At 41.5% G+C, this 18,877-nt stretch overlaps 3 long non-coding RNA genes across 4 annotated transcripts; 1 reads left to right on the top strand and 2 right to left on the bottom strand.

Annotated features, from left to right (window-relative positions):
- The first annotated feature begins 3,742 nt into the window (after positions 1-3,742).
- On the top strand, positions 3,743-6,434 carry LOC123053471 (uncharacterized). Its single transcript, XR_006425588.1, has 2 exons — positions 3,743-4,333; positions 5,425-6,434. It is a non-coding gene; the product is annotated as an uncharacterized lncRNA (long non-coding RNA).
- An 893-nt stretch (positions 6,435-7,327) lies between these two features.
- LOC123053470 (uncharacterized) lies at positions 7,328-10,157 on the bottom strand. Its single transcript, XR_006425587.1, has 2 exons — positions 8,978-10,157; positions 7,328-7,702 (listed from the first exon to the last, which is right to left on the bottom strand). It is a non-coding gene; the product is annotated as an uncharacterized lncRNA (long non-coding RNA).
- A 1,480-nt stretch (positions 10,158-11,637) lies between these two features.
- Positions 11,638-14,743, bottom strand: LOC123053468 (uncharacterized). Of its 2 annotated transcripts, XR_006425586.1 has the most exons (3): positions 14,058-14,699; positions 13,260-13,485; positions 11,638-11,929 (listed from the first exon to the last, which is right to left on the bottom strand). It is a non-coding gene; the product is annotated as an uncharacterized lncRNA (long non-coding RNA). The 2 variants fall into 2 exon arrangements; XR_006425585.1 differs by having other exon boundaries at positions 11,638-13,485; positions 14,058-14,743.
- Between the last annotated feature and the right edge of the window lie 4,134 nt (positions 14,744-18,877).

The following is an 18,877-nucleotide window of genomic DNA, read 5'->3' as shown; positions in this document are numbered from 1 at the left end:
TATGCATTTGATCCTGATATGTTTATCACCTTTGATATTCGTCCCAAAGATGATATTGAAGGTAATGGAGACATCTGGGTCGATGTGCAGACGCCTCCAGTTATACCATTATGTGAGTTTCTCAACCATATTTATGTCTTCGATATTGTTTATTCAAAATAGTTGATAACTAATTTCTATTGACAGCTTATTTCCATTCAAGCAAACATGTCTGGCGCTTGGTAGACATGACCGTCCACTGTCCCGGGGCTGAACTAAACTGCGAGGAGATAGGTCATTATGTTTCATGGCTTGAGGATCTTCATGCTGTCAAGACAAATTATTTTCCTGGACTTAAAAATCTTAGTACTCAAAACGTGCGACCAATAGTGTTCGTACTGAACTACGGTAACATCTATTTAGGAAAGATGGTAAGATTTTTACTATTTTTCCTCAGTGCATCTTTTGCATACATTATTTTTTAAGCTAAACTTCATTGCTAAGTATGTTACTATACGATGTTCTTCAACAGGGACTCCCAATGAATGTTGTGCCTCATTGGATCGAGATCAAAGGTCGCATGAGAATTATTAGCTTACGACCAAGATATACTACAATGCACTTTAGTGCATTCATGATTTCTAATAGCGAGGAATGCTTAATAGTGAAAAACTGGAGCAAAATTGTGAACGATCGCATAGAAGTACTAGGGGGCGGCAATCAGAAGCGCAGCCCACGATTAGGAGACAGGTTCATCTGCATGCTCCAACTTGATGAAGCAGGAGTGCTACACATGTTTTATGTTATTTTACCTGAGAGAGAGCAGCAGGAGTGATTAGCTAGCTAGAAATGAGTTATGATGATTAAATAGCTAGTGTTGGTGGTAATGACTATGATGATTATTATTAGCTAGTGTTGGTGGTGATTAGATAGCTACCGCAGCTAGTGCTGGCGCTGATTAGCTAGCTAGAATGAGTTTGAAGATGATGATGTGTGCTACACTATGACTATGATGATTAAATAGCTACTGTTGATGGTAATGACTATGATGATGATTAAATAGCTTGTGTTGGCGGATTAGATTCAAGTGGAGGCAACATGTGGTGCACATCGAAAGTACTACTAGTCCAAACTAGATCAAGTTTGGATTAGTACTATACTTTTGACATGCACCACATGTTGCCTCCACTTGAACCTAATCCACCTTCATTTGACACACTGTTATGGACATATTGATATAACATCCTCATAATTGGTATTGTACCAAAATTTGTATAACGGCGTATAAATACACCAAAAATTAAAAAATAAGAAAAAGAATACTAGTAGCGATGTAGAGTAAACACGCTACTACTAGCTATATTAGCAGTAGCGCGGTAGTGAACAAACGCCACGGCTATATGTCTTAGCAGTAGCGCTTGTCGCACGCGCTACTGCTAAGGAATAGTTGTAGCGCCTTACTAGTAGCGCGGTGTCCCGCGCTACTAGTGAGCATTAAACCCGCGCTACTACTAGTGTTTTCCCTAGTAGTGCATGCTCTGTCCCCTATATCAAGAATCGGTCAATCATCCATTCGGTAGTGACTATTTATGGTATAATAGAGATGAATTCCTTTTCTTGATCATTGTCATTGACTATGATCCCTCTCTAGTGAGCACATAGTCCCCCTCGGGAGTGGGATATGTAGGGCATTAATAAAATGTGATTTTTCATAATGCTTATTTGACATTTATGTGATTAATTTGAAATTAAGTTGTGCAGTTTACCTATGGCGTATGAATTGCTTGTTGTCTAATTTAAAGGCAAAGGTGATATGATCTAAATGCTAACATGGCTAAGCACATATTGCCAAGCAATTACACTACCTTCATGTATTAGGTATTGGTATCAAAGAGAGTCAAAGGTGACAGGAGCAAAATGCAAAGCAACATCGCTTAAGGCGTTGGTCCAGTCTCTTTATCTTAATTACCCTATTTATACTAATGTGGAGGAGTACAATAGTGTTTCAAAACCGAGTAGGGGGATGATGACCTACAAGTCTAGGGGATTGCAATTGTCTTTGATAGGAAGTAATAACCTAATTTATTGATTCGACACAAGAGCTCATCTTCTCAAAATATCATAGGCTTGTATTCCATATATAGGTAGAAATGGTTCATACAAAATTGCCTCTCGTCTACAATCCAACCCCACTTGCTTCAATATCCATAAAGAGAACTAAGCATTATTAAGGTGACCTTGTGGGTAAACCAAAACAATGCAATGTATGTATATGTGTGTATATATATGTATGTATGTATGTATATATATATATATATATATATATATATATATATATATATATATATATATATATATATATATATATATACTAGCATATATGCCCGTGCGTTGCAACGGGAGAGAAAATTATCGTGTCCTTCAAAACATTCACCAGCGCGACACACCAGCCTCTGGACAATGCCACCCAAGGATGGTAGTGGGGCAAATGAGGTGGGCTTCTTCCCGATGGCGCCCAAGGCAAAAGTGCATCGGTGCGGGAGTCGGCTAGTTGGTGCAGATGCCATGTCGTGTGCATGCGCGCACCTTGTACACATCCACACCCGCCTATCTAATGCTACCGCCTTGGACATGACTCCTGGACAATTTCATATGTCTAGGTTATCAATGAGAACTTTCATTGAAAAATGAAAATTGTCACGATAATTAGCGCATCTATCTGTATTTGGACATCTAGCGGGAGGTACATGGTTAACATTATTTTAATATAGGTTTTACTGTCTATGTTTTTTCTTACACATTATACATTTGTTTGTATATATTAAGAACATTTCTTTATACATGTTTAACATTTTTTAAATAAATAATTGCATTTTTTTGAAATAAATGTTTGATGTCTACTTTTTTTCAACACATGTCTACATTTCGTAATACACATTGTACATACTTTTATATATGTTTAACATTTTTATAATATATGATTAACATCTTTTCATATATATGTTTTGATGTCTAGTTTACTCTACATATTGTACATCTTTTGCGTACATATGAAATATTGATTACACAGGTTATTTTTTTTTAAATACATGGTTGAAATTTCGTGAAATATATATTTTGATGTCCCTTTTTTTCATACATATTGTAAAATTTTCATATACATGTGAAACATATTTATGTATGTTTAACATTATTTTAATTGATGATTAACATTTTCTTCAAATACATGTTTTGATCACTATTTTTTCATACACACTGTACATTTTTCTTATACATCAAAAATATTTTTTTATACATGTTTAACATTTTTTAAATACATGATTTAATTATTCTTAAAGTGTGATGAATACTTTACAAACCTAAATAGGAAAAAGAAAATTGAAAAAAAACATAAGAGAAAAAATAGAAACAGAAAGTACAAACAAAAAAATATAAATATGTGAGACGTCATACTTTCGAATGGGCCGGCCCACAAAACTGCTGCCTGCAGCGAGGCGAGCTTCCGCGGACCTCAATAATAAATGAACTTGTGCATCTCCACTAAAGACAGTAGCTTGGCATGATGGTATTGCTCGTTTGACTCTATGACGAAAAAAATTGAAGAAATGCTCCTCCTTTTAATATTAGATAAAGATAAAGATATATATAGAAAGTCTATTTAAAACCCAGGATGAAGAATAAGTTATTTTCCACCCCGGTCGCACGACCCAGCCAGCCGGCACGCAACTTCTGCATCGCACCCGCCCGCACCGCTCTCTCCAGCGGTCCAGCCCAGGTAATTTATTCCCTACCAATTGTTTTTTTACGGTGGGCTTTAGCAATTTAGGAGCGGACCCCACTCCCCGCAATTTCTGAAACTAGTGGGAGCGGAAGCGGCGAGCGGTTCGGAGGTGAGCGGCGGTAGGTTTCGGCGGCGATCCGACGGCAGCTGCGGGTGGATTTGGGTGTGTGCGACTCTGGGGGTGTCCCCTTTGGCTGGCTGCAGCGTCGAGGCGAGCAGCGTTTCAAGAGGCCTCGTCGGCCGGCGGCAGTGCCACGACCCGCCTCCACCCTCCGCTCCCTTCGTTGCGCCGGCGATGGCCCGGCTTGCTTTTCTATTCCCCGCCCCCGAGCTCCTTCCATATCCTGTCATCATCACACCGGCGACGGAACCCATCCTTCTTCCTTTTTTGTTGCGCACAGCAGCAGGAGGTCTCTGCGACGGTCGCGGCCCCCTTCCTACGACCAGCGAAAGCAGACCCCGCGTAAGATGCGCCGTGCGCGGTTGCAGCAGCAACATCTATTCCACGCCCCTACTTCAACCAGCTGGACGAGGCTCCATGGCCTTCGTGTCCAGCTTCTACTCTCTGGACAGGTTTATCTTTTCCTCTTTCCTTATCTCCCTCTGTTGTACTCCGTATGTGTGTGCATGCGTGCGTCTGTGTTCTTCTTATTAGTCACTACTGGTGTTCAGATTAATTGGCATGTTATGTAGGACGAGTATTGTGCAGGATGCCCCATTAGTAAAGTATACAAACCTGGAGTCAATTTACATATTATCATCTGACCATCTGAGATATTTCCTTTGTCCTTTGTATAAGTTTATTCCCAATTAGCAATCAGCTACTATACCACAGTAGCATTTATCTCATTCTGAATCTGAAACGTATTTTAGAAACCCCCCACTAGTAAGTATAATGTATAAAGACCAGAGGTCAATTTACATCTTATCTGACCATCTTAGATATTTCCTTATTAGTTAGGTTTATGATTTTGCTTTATCCTGTGTATAAGTTTATTCCCAATTAGGAATCAGGTACTGTACCACAGTTGCATTTATCTCATTCTGAATCTGGAATGTATTTTAGAAATCCCATATTAATCATTTAATTTATGACATAATTGGAGAATCATCAAACAAAATTTGTTGATTTGATGGTTGCAAACCTAGATGTTTCCATTTTTCAAATGCCATGTAATGTTTCTCATAGGCTCGGCATATACATGTTGGCCTAAATCTGCATTTGTGCTTGGCTGTCTATCTAAATCCAATTTCTTCCTTTATTTTTGTTGGTTCAATGGTGCATTACTCTCAGAACTTAGGTGTACTGTTGTTAGCTGAATTTAATCATAGAATGGTCTTCTTTCCATGTCATGCAAAAACAGCAACCTTCTCTTCTTTATATTGTTATTTAAAATATGTTATAGGTATACTGTTGTTAGCTAATGCAGTACAATTTAGTGATTACTATTTAGTTGCCTTTGAGAGCCTGCGAGTTTATAACTAAAGATACTGGAGCACCAAACTTATGAAGGCTAATTGGCTAATTAATCAAAAGGAAAGAAGAAATGAATAATATTTTCTTTGTAAAATATTGCAGCATGCATCATTATGCTTTTGTTTTTTTATCAATATATGTTCCATGGCTTTATGGCAGATTTGAAAGTGATATGCTTGCCTTTTAGGGTGTTACTATGGTAGAGAAAAGGAGAGCTGAGATCAAGGTGCCATTTTGAAGCGATGCAAACCTTGCATGTATGCGCAATTTCAGGTCACAATACTTTGATAGTGAGGTAAAGCTACCTATCGCCAACTTTTTGTGTTCAGATCTGAGAGAAATAACCAAGAGAAAGGAAGAAGGCAAGGTATGTGCCCACTAAACTCCTAAGGAGGTAGGGCTGTTGTTGGGAGCATTAGGCCACAGAAGCAATGTCCATATTTATGCTGCTTGTAGCGAGGCGAAGAAGACACGTTACAAGCCCTCAAAGCGCTCTTTCCATATTTCCATACAAAAGGATCATTGTCAAGCAAAGATGAGTTGACTCAATTTTTGGCACATTCATTCTCATGACTTCAATTGATTTGATTATCTGCGGTGGAATTGATTATGACAATAATGGCAACATGGTCAGGATACTTGCTATGCTCTGCTGCTTCTGTTGTTTCGTTGCACATCCTTGTTAGCTATATCTCTTGGTTCATTGTGAATTGTAACACTACTTTTCTCATGAGATATATTGGTCACAATAAAATTTTAAATAACTCTACACCTTATTTATAAATTCTCATCGCAGGTGCGAGTAGTCCAGAAAGGATCTATTTGAGATTGCATGGAAGTCATGCCAGAAAGAACTGAATTCTATGCCAACCCTGCTGTATGTGTATGTGAAACGACTAAAGATGACCCCTCTGCTGCAGGAGCGAAGAATTCCGAAGATGATCCCACCAGGACAGAAGAGGTGATTGATATTGGGGCTGCCGATGATTCTTTTGTCAGATGGAAGGTTTCTGAGCTAGAGGAGATCCTGATTAGTTGAGTTATTTTGCAGCTCAAAGAAATTAGTTAAGTTATTTGCATACCAGTGGTGTATGTTGTATACTAAAAATTCAGAGAATTTCCGATTTTATTTGGATGGATTTTGGTGTATGCAAGAACTTTACTTCTTAATATAGCGTACCGCATCTTATTTTGGCCTGCACTGTGTTTCACTGAATTCTTGTTGGAATCCGAGAATTTCAGAGGGTTTTTTCTCCTTTTTGTTTCCAGATTGCACACTTTAATTGTATTTTAGACTCCATACGCCACATTCGAGATTTGACCTTCAAAGTTTCATATTACACAATATTTCACATTATATTTTGAAAGGAATCAGAAAAACAATCACATATTTGAATTCTTTATAATAATCAATCAAGTATTATATACCTCCTTTCAAAACATCCATGTGTATTTCGTATAGAAAAAAAATACATTGTACACTGATCATACAGACACTAGATCCTCTCAATACAAAACATGTCAGCATCTACAATTTCATCAGTACACCATTGGCTTGCGACTTCCTGCATCCTTCATATTTTAGTTGACACTAAAAAACAAGACTTCCTACATCCTTCATCTAATACAACATATTGTCCCTCTAATCAGAGCTCATGAATCTTGTATAATTGAGTTTTTGTGTCGTAGAAGAACTAAGACACATACTATTATTTTGCCTCCTATAGAGCCACGGAATCGAACAGATAGAACTTACTTCACGGAGAACACGCTGAAGACGAGAACTGAGAAGAAAGGGTTTCCTTCGCATTGATAGTATTCAGAGAAATAGTGCATTCTGATTTGGCACATCAGGAATCTTTTTGTTTGTGGTCTATAACTATCAAAATGATCCGATAGACAACCGTCAGGCAAAATACTAGAGGAATATACAGACATGAAGAATATCCGAAACCAAGAAATAAACACAATTTTTCTCGGATACACTCAACAAAGATACTTGTTGACAAGCCTATCACAGTCTGCTGAAAAGCACACACAAATTAGAACAAACTTCCAGTGGTACTTCTACAAGTAAATTTGACAAGCTCTCACATGGAACGATTTTATCAATAGAATATTTTGAAAGGTAAATGCATTGCACCCCAATCAAGTATTCACTATACATCATGAAAAATATGCCGGTGAAATCTTTGCCCTTTTGTTACAAATTTTGCTTTTTGTCAGACTGGATAACCAAAGTTAGCTGAATGACATGTTCAATCCATGGCATAAAAATTTAGAGTTCTTCAACTTATTATGGAACTGGCAGCTTCAGTTGGGCTTCTGAATTCGCGGCGATCATCAACAGGTTGAGCAGCTGAACGTTCTTCTGGAAGTGCTCGTTCTCATAGGTGACATGAGCATCCCGGCATTACCGCAATACAGCACCATGTGCTTCCTCACGGTCCTTGCAGCTGCTGCATCTGTAGAACCCCCTTGCACTCTATTAGTTCATACTGAGTTACATTATTTAGTTACCACCTAAAACTAAAGGGTTCTTATCTCATCTTATGCTAAGTAACACAATGTTGATGGGCCGAACATATGAAGCTTTGGTAATATGAACGCCCAACAGTTTTAAACAAGAAATCAACACATAGATAAACTGAGTAAGAAATGAAACTGTGGGGTTTTCCATTAAAATTTCCTTCAGTGAAAACATTGTAAACAGAAAATGTTATTCTGAAGACAACAACCCAGCCAGAAAACAAGGAAATAAGGATTATTCTAAGTTCTAGCTTCTAAGGTGCTGATTTAGCTAAGTCAACTCCACTACGGAATCTAGCTCTCCATAAGAGGGTATTCCCAATGTTTGAAAAGAAAAGTAATATTTAAGGTAAAAATTGGAAATACCCATATAAACATAAATTTCTTCTATCTGTATAGAACAAGTAGTAACATCATGAAGCTCAAACTGAAGACAATGTCCTCCTAACTAAACGAATCTTCTTGTTAGATCCATGCATAACAGAGCCGGAAGATCTAGAAACACGTTCATATGAGAGCTAACTACTTCACTTTCTTTTGCATGGAGAGAGTCATCTATTCCTGAAAAACAAAATTCAGCATCCAATTGATTGATAAGCTTTTAGTCCTCAAAACATGCATTCATGAATTTCTATCCAAACCTGCATACTGCAAGTTCTAACATTCTACATTGCCCAAACTATATATGGACCAGGATCCAGATGAGCAAATGTACAACTGTCTTTTGAGTTCCTTGCAGATTGCAAAAGAAAACAAGAAAAGTGAAGCAGCTGCTAATTTGCATTACTAATTGTTGACTAAAGATTATCATCTAATTTCTACCTGAGAATTAATAACATAATTTCATAATTTTTATATAAAAATCAATGGTGGCACACAAGCAGCTGAAAATTGATAGGAAACTCTACAAGAAGTATGTGAAGTATTTACTTCAACTCCAACATGAGGTATATCTACTTTAAATCCATACCTGGATTATAGGAAAGTCACATGTGCACTCTAAACAGACAGAAATCCCAAAAATAATTTCTTTTATCTCTAGTAGGAAATTTTAGCAGCACCTCCAGAATCTACATTGAGTACTAACATTACAATAATATTTGGAGGAGCACTAGCTATAGGTATGACTCTGAGTAATAGAACACGGACTTTTCTGAACAATACAAGCGTATTTGCAGCGAGATTTACACATCATGCAATGTGGTACAAACCTATATTCTGGAACAAATTCTTTCTCCCATTGCTTCCCAAAAAAAGGGCAAGGAAAATCCAATGGGTTTGATAAGGCTATCAGGCCAAAGTTGATTCACAAAAGGAGAATTCTGCAGAGGAAAAAGTAGTATATTTTGATGGAGTTCATCATCATTGATGACAGTAGGTAGATCTGGTGAGGCCTCACCTGGATCCCTACAACAAAAATATTGAACTCTTGAACTAAAGAACGAGTCGTGCTTCAATCTAAGGAAACAACATCTAGAAACAACACTAGTTGGAGACATATACCTTTCTTTGGGATTGGATATTGGCATCTCCTTGAGAATCAGGAAACAACAGAAGAACTTACAACAAAATTAAAATCTAGCCAGTACCCAAACTACAAGCTGAGGAAAATTGCAACCAGCTAGATACTGAGATCGCAGCCATGCTAGTGTTGTCGCAGACGCCACAGGACAAATTCTCATATTATGTGACCTTAGCATAATAAGTATTTTAATTTCACATAGCATGGTAATTTCGTCCTGCTATCATCACAACTTGCACGAGTAAATCCTTCACAAGTGATTGCCCATCACAACTTACCAACCCCGTTTAGATGCCAAACTCATAACACAAATAATCTGATGCACTCTTGACGACACAAAAAAAATTAGTCTATCAAAAATAGGTAAATTCACCAGAGGGGTGGAAGCAGTCATGTTCGAGAGAGGCAAGGCGCGGAGCTTGAGCTCATGGGCGCATGAATTAGGAGAAGTGAACAAATAGAAGAGGAGGTCGATGATACATATACCATGATGACTCAACGGTGGCCGGCGAGATCTCTGGATCCTTTTCAACCAAGGAGACGAGGGTGGGAGAGGAGAGAAACACCGTCCTGAGCTCGCGGAGCGCGTCGACATGACCGAGCGCCGCCCTGGCGTTGAGGTCGAGGTCAGACTTGGCGCTGCCGCTTCCGCTCAATTGGATCCCGCTGGCGTGACGACCTATTCTCCTTCTGCAAAGCCACCGTAGCTAGTTCGCCGCCGCAGGGATAGATTGACATGCTCCGCTGGCCTCCGAGGAAAAGGAACCGCCATGGCTGGTGCGGACTGCGGAGCAGGTCGGGGGTAGCGGCGGTGAACAGTCCGTCTGACGGAGACGGTTTGGAAAGTGGCAGAGACCTCCCACCGTCCCACGATCCATTTCTCCCTATTAGTTTAGCAGTAGAGACGTGCGAGGTAAATTTACCTAGCAAGTCCGATCTCTTTCTTTTGCCAGGCCCATGCGTGAGGTAAATTTATCTAGCAAGTCCGATCTCTTTCTTTTGTTAGGCCCGCGTGAGGTAAATTTACGTCGCAACCTTTCTTTTTTCCCTGGAGTGTGTGGTTCGGCTGGGGTGAGGAATAGCGCAAACCATATATCTGGGCTATTCTGTTTTTATAATAGAATATTATTCTGTTACCCTACTTGAACTGATGGTTTTAGGCGGTTGTACTGACGATTTTCATCTAGTCGAACTATTCGTCTTTTCGTCGGAATGGGACGTGTAATATATCATTGGAAAACTCTTGACATCTACATTACAAATATATAGGATTTTTTTACAAAACCATCACGGTTTAAGAGCAGTTTTGAAAAAAACCGTTTTTTTCAAAACCAAAAACGTGAATCGTATTTCGGACTCAATTTTCAAACGGTTTCTCGGAATTGAGCAAATAAGATGGCATTGGAAAGCTGGTGAAAATCCGCTTCTTTCATATATCTATTATTTTTTTAATTTTATACAATTTAAAAGTAATTTGAAAAATGGTAAAATTCTGGGCGAAACGTATTTTCGCGTTTTTTTGCAAACGGTTTGTCGGATTGACGCAAATGATACAGCGTTGGAAAGCTATGGAAAATGCACAACTTTTTCGTGTAGAAATGTTTTTCTAATTCCTTACGGTTTAAACTCGAATTCGAGTACAGTCAAATTTGATTTCGAACGCGATTTTTCTAAAAAGTTTGTCGAAATGGGGCAAATAATATACCGTTGGATAGCTATCGAAAATGTGAAACTTAGTCATGTTGAACTTTTTTCTACTTCACAACCGTTTAAGAGTAATTTTGAATAAGGTGAAACCCATCGTGTTGTTTTTTCCTGTCTAAAAAACAGAGTATTCATAGTAAAGTCACTATATAATCGTCCCCGAACTTGCATGGTTTATATCGTTGAACTGAATGATATTTTTAGTCATAGATTACTGCCCATTTTTTTCATCACTGCCCATTTTTTTCATCACTTGAGAGTCATTAATAGTTTACTTACTGGGCAATAACACGTGAACTCCTCACGCAGTAATACATGAACTACTAGGAACATAAATTTTCAAAAAGCACTTAAAAACATAAAACATTACACAAAGAGAAGCACTGAACAGTGAATGTAAAAATAACTCCCACATCCATCATATACTGGGAGCTTCCACTTGAATAGGAAATTTGTTTAGCTCTCACAAATCAATAACACTTGGCCACCAAAAACGCTTGCTTTAAAAAGTACTAAAAACGCTTGCTTTTACAAATGGACCATGCTTGCTTTAAAAAGTACTAAAAAGATTCATGTAGAAACAACACTACAAGATTTGTGAACAAAAGGTCGTACAGAAGTTGTACTGATCCACAGAAATATTTGCTACTTGGAAGAAAATAAATATGAACTCTATCTTGGAGATTTGACATATGTTCCATGTATTACATTCAACTCATGTATGTACTGAAGAAACAAAATGCAAGTCCACCATTTAGTAGTTCATGGCTGAGTAGCTAAACTTCACAAAATGACATATTTCAAACTTAGCCGAGGAATAACTTTTCTCAAATTAATGTTTGAAATTGTAGAAGCAACAACACACTTTGCCTGCCCCGTAGACTCCCATCCCAATCTTCTCAGAAGAAGGATGAGAGAAATTCTTCTCTTTTTTCAGCTGAAAAATTTAACACAACAAAAAAATCAGTTATTTGGGCTCACAACCTCCTTTATATATTTTTTGAGCTGATGTTCTTTTCTCATTGAACTGATGTATCTTTTGTAGCTGAAACGTTGTCATATACGTAGTTGCACTTTTCTCTGTAATTGAAGGGGAAAACCACATAAGCAAACACAACCATGTTTTTTAACCTCCTTTAGTGCTTTTTTTTTGGGAGGAACTCGATTCAACAAAACATATGCAAACATTTTGGCTTCGAACTTCTCTATTTTTCTTTGAGCTTACCTCTCTCGAGATTTATAATGATTTGTGTCAGAAGTACACGAACAACTCCCGAATGAGCTGATGTTAGTACATGTGAAAAAGATGACCAAGTTCATGTATATTAACCGGAGAAGTTCAAAAAGGAACTTCATCTTCACCATACTGATTAGTCCAATACTGAAAAACTGAAGTACGAGAGGGAGACCAGCCTAAGTTCAAACTACACAAACATATAAGCTGCAAGGAGTGAAAGCACCTAGGTGGAAGAAAGTTGAAGCTGACAACCATGTACTGCTGCTCGCGACGAACTCGACCTCCCTGATGCCATGGGGTTGGACTGAACACATCTCGACTGTGCATGCAGAGACTACAATATACACACCCATTCCTCGGATTGCAATAAATAGTTACATATTACATCTAGGTGATATCTCTGTACTTACAAAGTTATTGAAGGTGAACTATAGCAAATTTTTATAGTGCACATGTCCATATAAATATTATCTCTGTACTTACGAAGTTATTGCAGGTGAGCTATAGCAAATGTTTACATCTAGGTGATATCTCTGTACTTACAGAGTTTTTGAAGGTGAACTATAGCAAATGTTTATAGTCCACATAAAAGTTTAAATACGTGTACTGCTCCACAACAAATGTTTATAGTCCACATGTCCATAAAAAATAGCTTTTATTTAACACCAAAGAAACATCACAAAAGATTATTTCAGTTCTTCTAGGCATATCAACAAACAGCTTGCGAGCAACAGGAATAGAATAAGTTCTCCCATGCAAACTGAACAAGTTCTCCAAGCATAAGAATAAACAACTAGACTCCCGTCGTGGACCCTTAAAGATGAAATACACAGATGCCTGCTTTTACTGGAATGATTTCTATGTTACCTCAGTTCCCCATTTACTGGAATCAAGCTATAAAAAACATTATGCTTTTACTGGAATGAAGTGATCCACAATTTTGCATACTGACACCTCACTTCTATGTTTGCACAAATTTTGTGTAATAGAAAAATATGAATGAAAATTACTGGAATGATTGTTATGCTACCTTCGTTCCCCTTCAGACTTGTCCTCGTAGCCACAACCTATGACATGGAGAGCTTTTTTCAAAAGAGATTCTGGAGTGGAGTACCGAGGAACACCACCATATTCCATCAGAGTGAAGGCAACAAATGCTGCTGACTGGCTAAATCTCTTCTCTAAGATCATTTGAGACACGAGGCAACGGTATATTATTTGCCCCATTTTCCATAGTTTTTCGACATGGAAAGCACCTGCCACATGTTTACATGTCAATACTCTTACATGTTGGTTAAAACTCCAAAAATGTACAATAACTGCTGCAGATGACAAAACAGTATAGCTCTAAGGAATTGGGTGGTGGAAGATGCAAGAAAATAAAGATGGTACCTTGAACACCATCTTCACAACCTCTGATTACATCCATTATGCGTGAAAGTGCCAGGTTCATTCTCAAGTTATAGCTGCTCTTCTATATTTTTAAATTTTGTATTCTTAAGAAAGGTAAGAAGCCTATGTTGGCTCCATTTGCAACACGACGACGGAAGTAATTTATCAGAAGATTTTGTCATTTTGAGGCAGGCCATGCCTTTTGCTTGCACAGTAGTAAGTTCAATTATTTCTTCTATATATGCTCATTTTGGTGATGAATTTTTCTGGCAACTTATTCTGGGGGCAATTATTAAGGTAAAGGTGTTTACCACATGTAAGTGTTCAATATCTTTTCCACAATTCAGAGAGTACAAACTAAATAAATATTGCTGATCGATCAGCGAGCATACATCACAAAGCAAATGTTCAAAGCAAAATGAGATGGCATTCTCACTGTGTTGGTGCACAATGAGTGCAGCGCTTGGTGAAGATGGTGGTAGTAGTTCGACTTGGACTGCGGTTAGAGCTCATCGTGGACGGCTGCCAGTGACTGTGGTACCCTGGCTGCTGCAAGTTTGACTTGGTCAAGATGGTGCTGCAGCAAGTTCAACTTGGTGCGACCACTTTCCTGCTGGAGATCCTGCGGTGTTCGCCCTCGAACTGCAGGAAGCTCGAGACTCTTACGGCCTTGGGATGGCTCCCATGTTTGGGGCGACACCAACGCACCAGCGCGTAGGGAGAAGAGCAGTACCGGGCGTCACCCACGGAGTATGGGGAAGGGAGTGCAGGGGAGGAGTGGCGGCGAAGTCCAGGTTGTACCGGGCATCGCCAACGGAGCAAGCGGCAGGGTCTGGAGCGCTGCCGGAGTCCAGGGGTGACGCCAACGGGGGTGGCGCGGTGCGTTGGGAGGTCGGGCGGGGCGGCGTGGCGCGGTGGGAGGCCGGGCGGGGCGGCGCGGCACGGTGGGAGGCTGGGCGGGGCGGGGGGCGCGGTGGGAGGCCGGGTGGGGCGGCGCGGTGGAAGGTCGGGCGAGGTGGGCGGCGTCGTGGAAGGCCGGGTGGGCGTCGCGAGGCGGTGGGAGGATAAGGTCGAGAGGTTGGGGATGACGGGCTCGGGTCAAAATTGACCTATAATCGAAAGCAAATCACAGAATGGACTGGTTGCGAAACTATTTCAGACCCCTGACCCTTTTGTGTAGCGCCCGCCACGCCGGCGCCACACTCTACGGTGCAGCGCCTAGCTCCGGGGCGTTGCATCACTGTCCACCGTGGCAGCCCACGGGCCCGCACCCAGCAGTGCAACGCCTCCGAGCTAGGCGCTGCACCTGTAATGTGCAGCGCCTAGCCGCTAGGCGTTGCAGTGTAATGTGCAGCGCCTAGCGGCTAGGCGCTGCACTGTGACTTATATGCAAACGCGCCAGCCCTCTCCTCCCCCACCCTCCCCATTGGCAGTTACAGAAAAAAGGGCGGCGGCCATCTGCACTCCCCCTCTCAATCCCCTCTCCCAAATCCTTCCGATCCGACGATTTGGTCCGTGCATTTGTTCACCAATCCATCGTAGAAGGTACTCTCCTCCGATCCCCTTCTTTCTATCCATAGAAAATATTATATTTTGAAGATTTGGGGAACCCTTGTTTGAATCTTGCATGTATTAGATTTGGGCAACTTTTGTTTGAATCTTGCGTATATTAGATTTGGGGAACCCTTGTTAGATTAGAATGTGGTTTGGATAGATAGGTTGACATGTTATTTATATAGTTTGGATGCATAGATTGACATGTTTTTTGTATGGAGAAGTAGATTGACATGTTATTTGTATGGAGAAGTAGATTGACATGTTATAGTTTGGATACATAGATTGACATGTTATTTGTATGAAGTAGGCCCAAGTAGGGGGAAGCACCATATGCTTTGGATCTTGCATGTAGTAGGCCTACTTTAGTTTTTTTGAATTGAAAAGATAATTGTGTTGACAAGAATGCTTTGTTGAAATTGTTAGGATGGTTTGGCTTCTCGATGATCACTGGGACCATCAACACCGGTCGTACGCTATGTCGGTGCAGCAGCGGGTAATACTGAAAGTGGCCGGTGTTATGAATTTTGTATGTTTGTTCAAACACAAATGCCCCATATGTAATGTTATGATTTGTTTGTTTGTAGGAGCTTGCACCTCTGAAGCTTCGGTCTCACGGGATCAGCCTTGGAGGGATGAGCTATGATGAGCGGTACACACCTTATGTTAGGGAGGCAGGACTTCTCCCTTTCATTGAGTTGGTCCGCCGGTCGACGCCACCCAACAATGCTGCAGCACTCACCGCGCTTATCGATCATTGGAGGCCGGAGACACACACTTTCCATCTTCGGACCGGGGAGATGACCGTGACGCTGCAGGATATCGCTATGATCACCGGTCTTCCTATCGATGGCAATCCTTTATGTATGAACACCGATTCTGAAGGGTGGCGCGCGCAGATGCAAGCCCTTATCGGTATGGTTCCTCCGGAGCCTCGGGAGCCAGAAAGGGAAGATAAGAAGAAGGAAAGAGTCGCAGCGGGCGCTACTTTCACGTGGATATCTTCGAACTTCGCTCATTGCCCCGATGATGCTAATGAGGACATGGTGAAGACTTATGCTCGTGTCTACATGTGGTACGTGGTATCGAGGACAATGTTTGCTGATGGCACAGGCAAGAATGCTCCATGGATGTGGCTGAAGGCGTTGACCGTCTTTGATAGCAAATGGAGTTGGGGTTCGGCGACACTAGCTTACTTGTATCGACAGGTATGAAGTTGTTTCCTTTTCACTTCATTGATACATTATCAATGCGCTCTTGCGGCAAATTTGACCATGTTCTTTTTTATGTGCAGTTGGACGATGCCAGTTGTAGGCACACTGGAGGTATTGGTGGTTGTCTGCTCGCACTTTCCATATGGAGCTGGGAGCGTTTGCCGGTTGGACGACCTAAGACCGTGAAGTACGAGGATTGGGACGATAAAGACGACCCACTACGGCTCCCCACTTGGGCTTACAAGTGGGATGTGTTAAATGAGACGACGGATGATCCCTCTGTAATGTACAAGTTGTACAAGAGCGAGCTCGACGCGATCACGCCTGAGCAGGTGAACCGACCTTGCATAAGTGATTATCATGCTTGTATCTTCACTCGATATCAATTTTGCATTCAATCCCATTTTGCAGGTGGAATGGGAGCCGTATGGAAAAGGAGAGAGTTTTGGTAACCCTATAGAGTTCAGGCTTAATCCGATGTGCATTAGGGATAGGGATCTCTGGCATATGCGGTGCCCGCTGATATGCAACTGGGCGGTTGAGCTTCACCTGCCACATCGGGTGTTCCGCCAGTTTGGTTTGTTCCAGCCACACCCGCCGGAGTGGGAGGACACGGACAAGTTGCTACACGCGTAAGATATAATTAACCTTGAGCACTTAGCAGCTTCTCGACGGTTTCGATGATGCTAATATCTTGTTTCTAACTTGCAGGTTGGATAGGAAAAAAACAGTGGAAGATCAAGGATTGGGCCAGCCATCACAGGAAGTATGTCGTGCAGTTCGCTCTTAGTGTGGAGCAAGCAAGGGCTGGAAAACGAGCCCAGCTTCGTGAGCACTGCCCGATCGCGTTCAACAACTATCTCGCATGGTTTCTTGCAAGTACCCGCGTGGAGGTATGCCAGCCGGCGTATGCTGAGGAGATTCTGGAAGAACCCACCGTTTTTGATGAGGTAGCCCAGCACCAGTACAACGCATTAGTCACGAAAGGCAACTCGGTGATCCCTTCAGCTCCAATGATGAACTTTGTGGTTAGCCCTTTTTGCTTTTCCATTCGCACTTTTCACATCTTCGCTTGCCTAACACTTTGATACCGTTTCTGTTCATAGCGTGCCCAGATCAAGAAAGCAGCTGACGAGACCGAGACTATTCTGGAAACAACCCCGGCTGGCAAAAGCGATGGGGAAGGTGCACTTCGAGAATTCATTAAGATTCACATCTCCTTCAAACTAGCACTTAACATTTGTTGGTACTTTCCATGTCTCATTCACTTGTACATGTTGCAGCGCCAGGGCCAAAAGTTAAGGCGGCTATCAAACCTTTTCGGTTGTCGTGACCCCGAGTATGTATCACCAGAACGGTCTAGGTCGGCGACACCATCAGATCCCGCTTCGGGGCAGAGCCATGGTGAACCTTTCACGGATGAGGATGTGGGTGGGGTCACCCAAGAGGTATGGCATGACGATATATATCCATTTGTTGATGCATTGCTAACTATATCCTCACACACGGTCTTTCCATATCTTTTGTTGATGCATTGGTTGCTGATGATATGACCTTGGGGACGTACCGGGCTCGGTCTGCATACGAGTTGAAGCCTAGGAGGGGAATCAACAAGTACACACCTGAAGACTTCACCCAAAGAGGCAAAAGGACGGTCGGCACCTCGCGGATGGCGGCTTTGGATGACTATTTGGATGACGATGTCGAACCGGAGGCGGAGCCGGAGCCGGAGCGGGTTCCTCTTCCTAGGAAGGTGAAGAAGATAAGCGTCAAGAGGTGGGGAGGACCCAGCAAGCGTGGAAAGCACTAGTCATCTTAGTTTTTTTATAATGTTGAACTTCGAGTGCGATTTGTTATGTCGTTGAACTTGGAGTGGTTGTACCTTTTATGTCGTTGAACTTGGAGTGGTGGTAGCTCTATGGTAAACTGGAACTTATTGTGATGGTCCTTTCTATGAAATGAGGTCTTTTGTGAACCCTTTGTTTCTTATACTAATTGTTATACTTGGAGAAATGATGTCGTACCTGAATGTTTGTTATACTAGTTGTTGAACTGTGGCTGAAAAAGACCCAGTAGAGGGGGGGAGGAGGCACAGTACGTAGGCCTCTAGTTTCAGGCAAAAAAATTGCTAAGTGTTTGTGCAGCGCCTAGCACGGAGGCGCCGCACTCTACAGTGCAGCGCCTAGCTTGGAGGCGCTGCACTATAGTGTGTGGCGCCTCCGTGCTAGGCGCTGCATATGTCTGTAACTAGCCAAACTTCTGTTGCTTTCTGGATAGCTACAGACATATGCAGCGCCTAGCACGGAGGCGCCGCACTCTACAGTGCAACGCCTAGCTCGCAGGCGCTGCACTATAGAGTGTGGCGCCTCCAAGCTAGGAGCTGCATATGTCTGTACCTAGCCAAACTTCTGTTGCTTTCTGGATAGGTACAGACATATGCAGCGCCTAGCTTGGAGGCGCCGCACCCTACAGTGCAACGCCTAGCTCG

The sequence above is a fragment of the Triticum aestivum genome, chromosome 2D, assembly GCF_018294505.1.
Source record: "Triticum aestivum cultivar Chinese Spring chromosome 2D, IWGSC CS RefSeq v2.1, whole genome shotgun sequence".
In the NCBI taxonomy this organism is placed as follows: Eukaryota; Viridiplantae; Streptophyta; class Magnoliopsida; order Poales; family Poaceae; genus Triticum; species Triticum aestivum.
The sequence above is the reverse complement of the archived record's forward strand: the minus strand, read 5'-3'. Positions and strand labels throughout refer to the sequence as shown.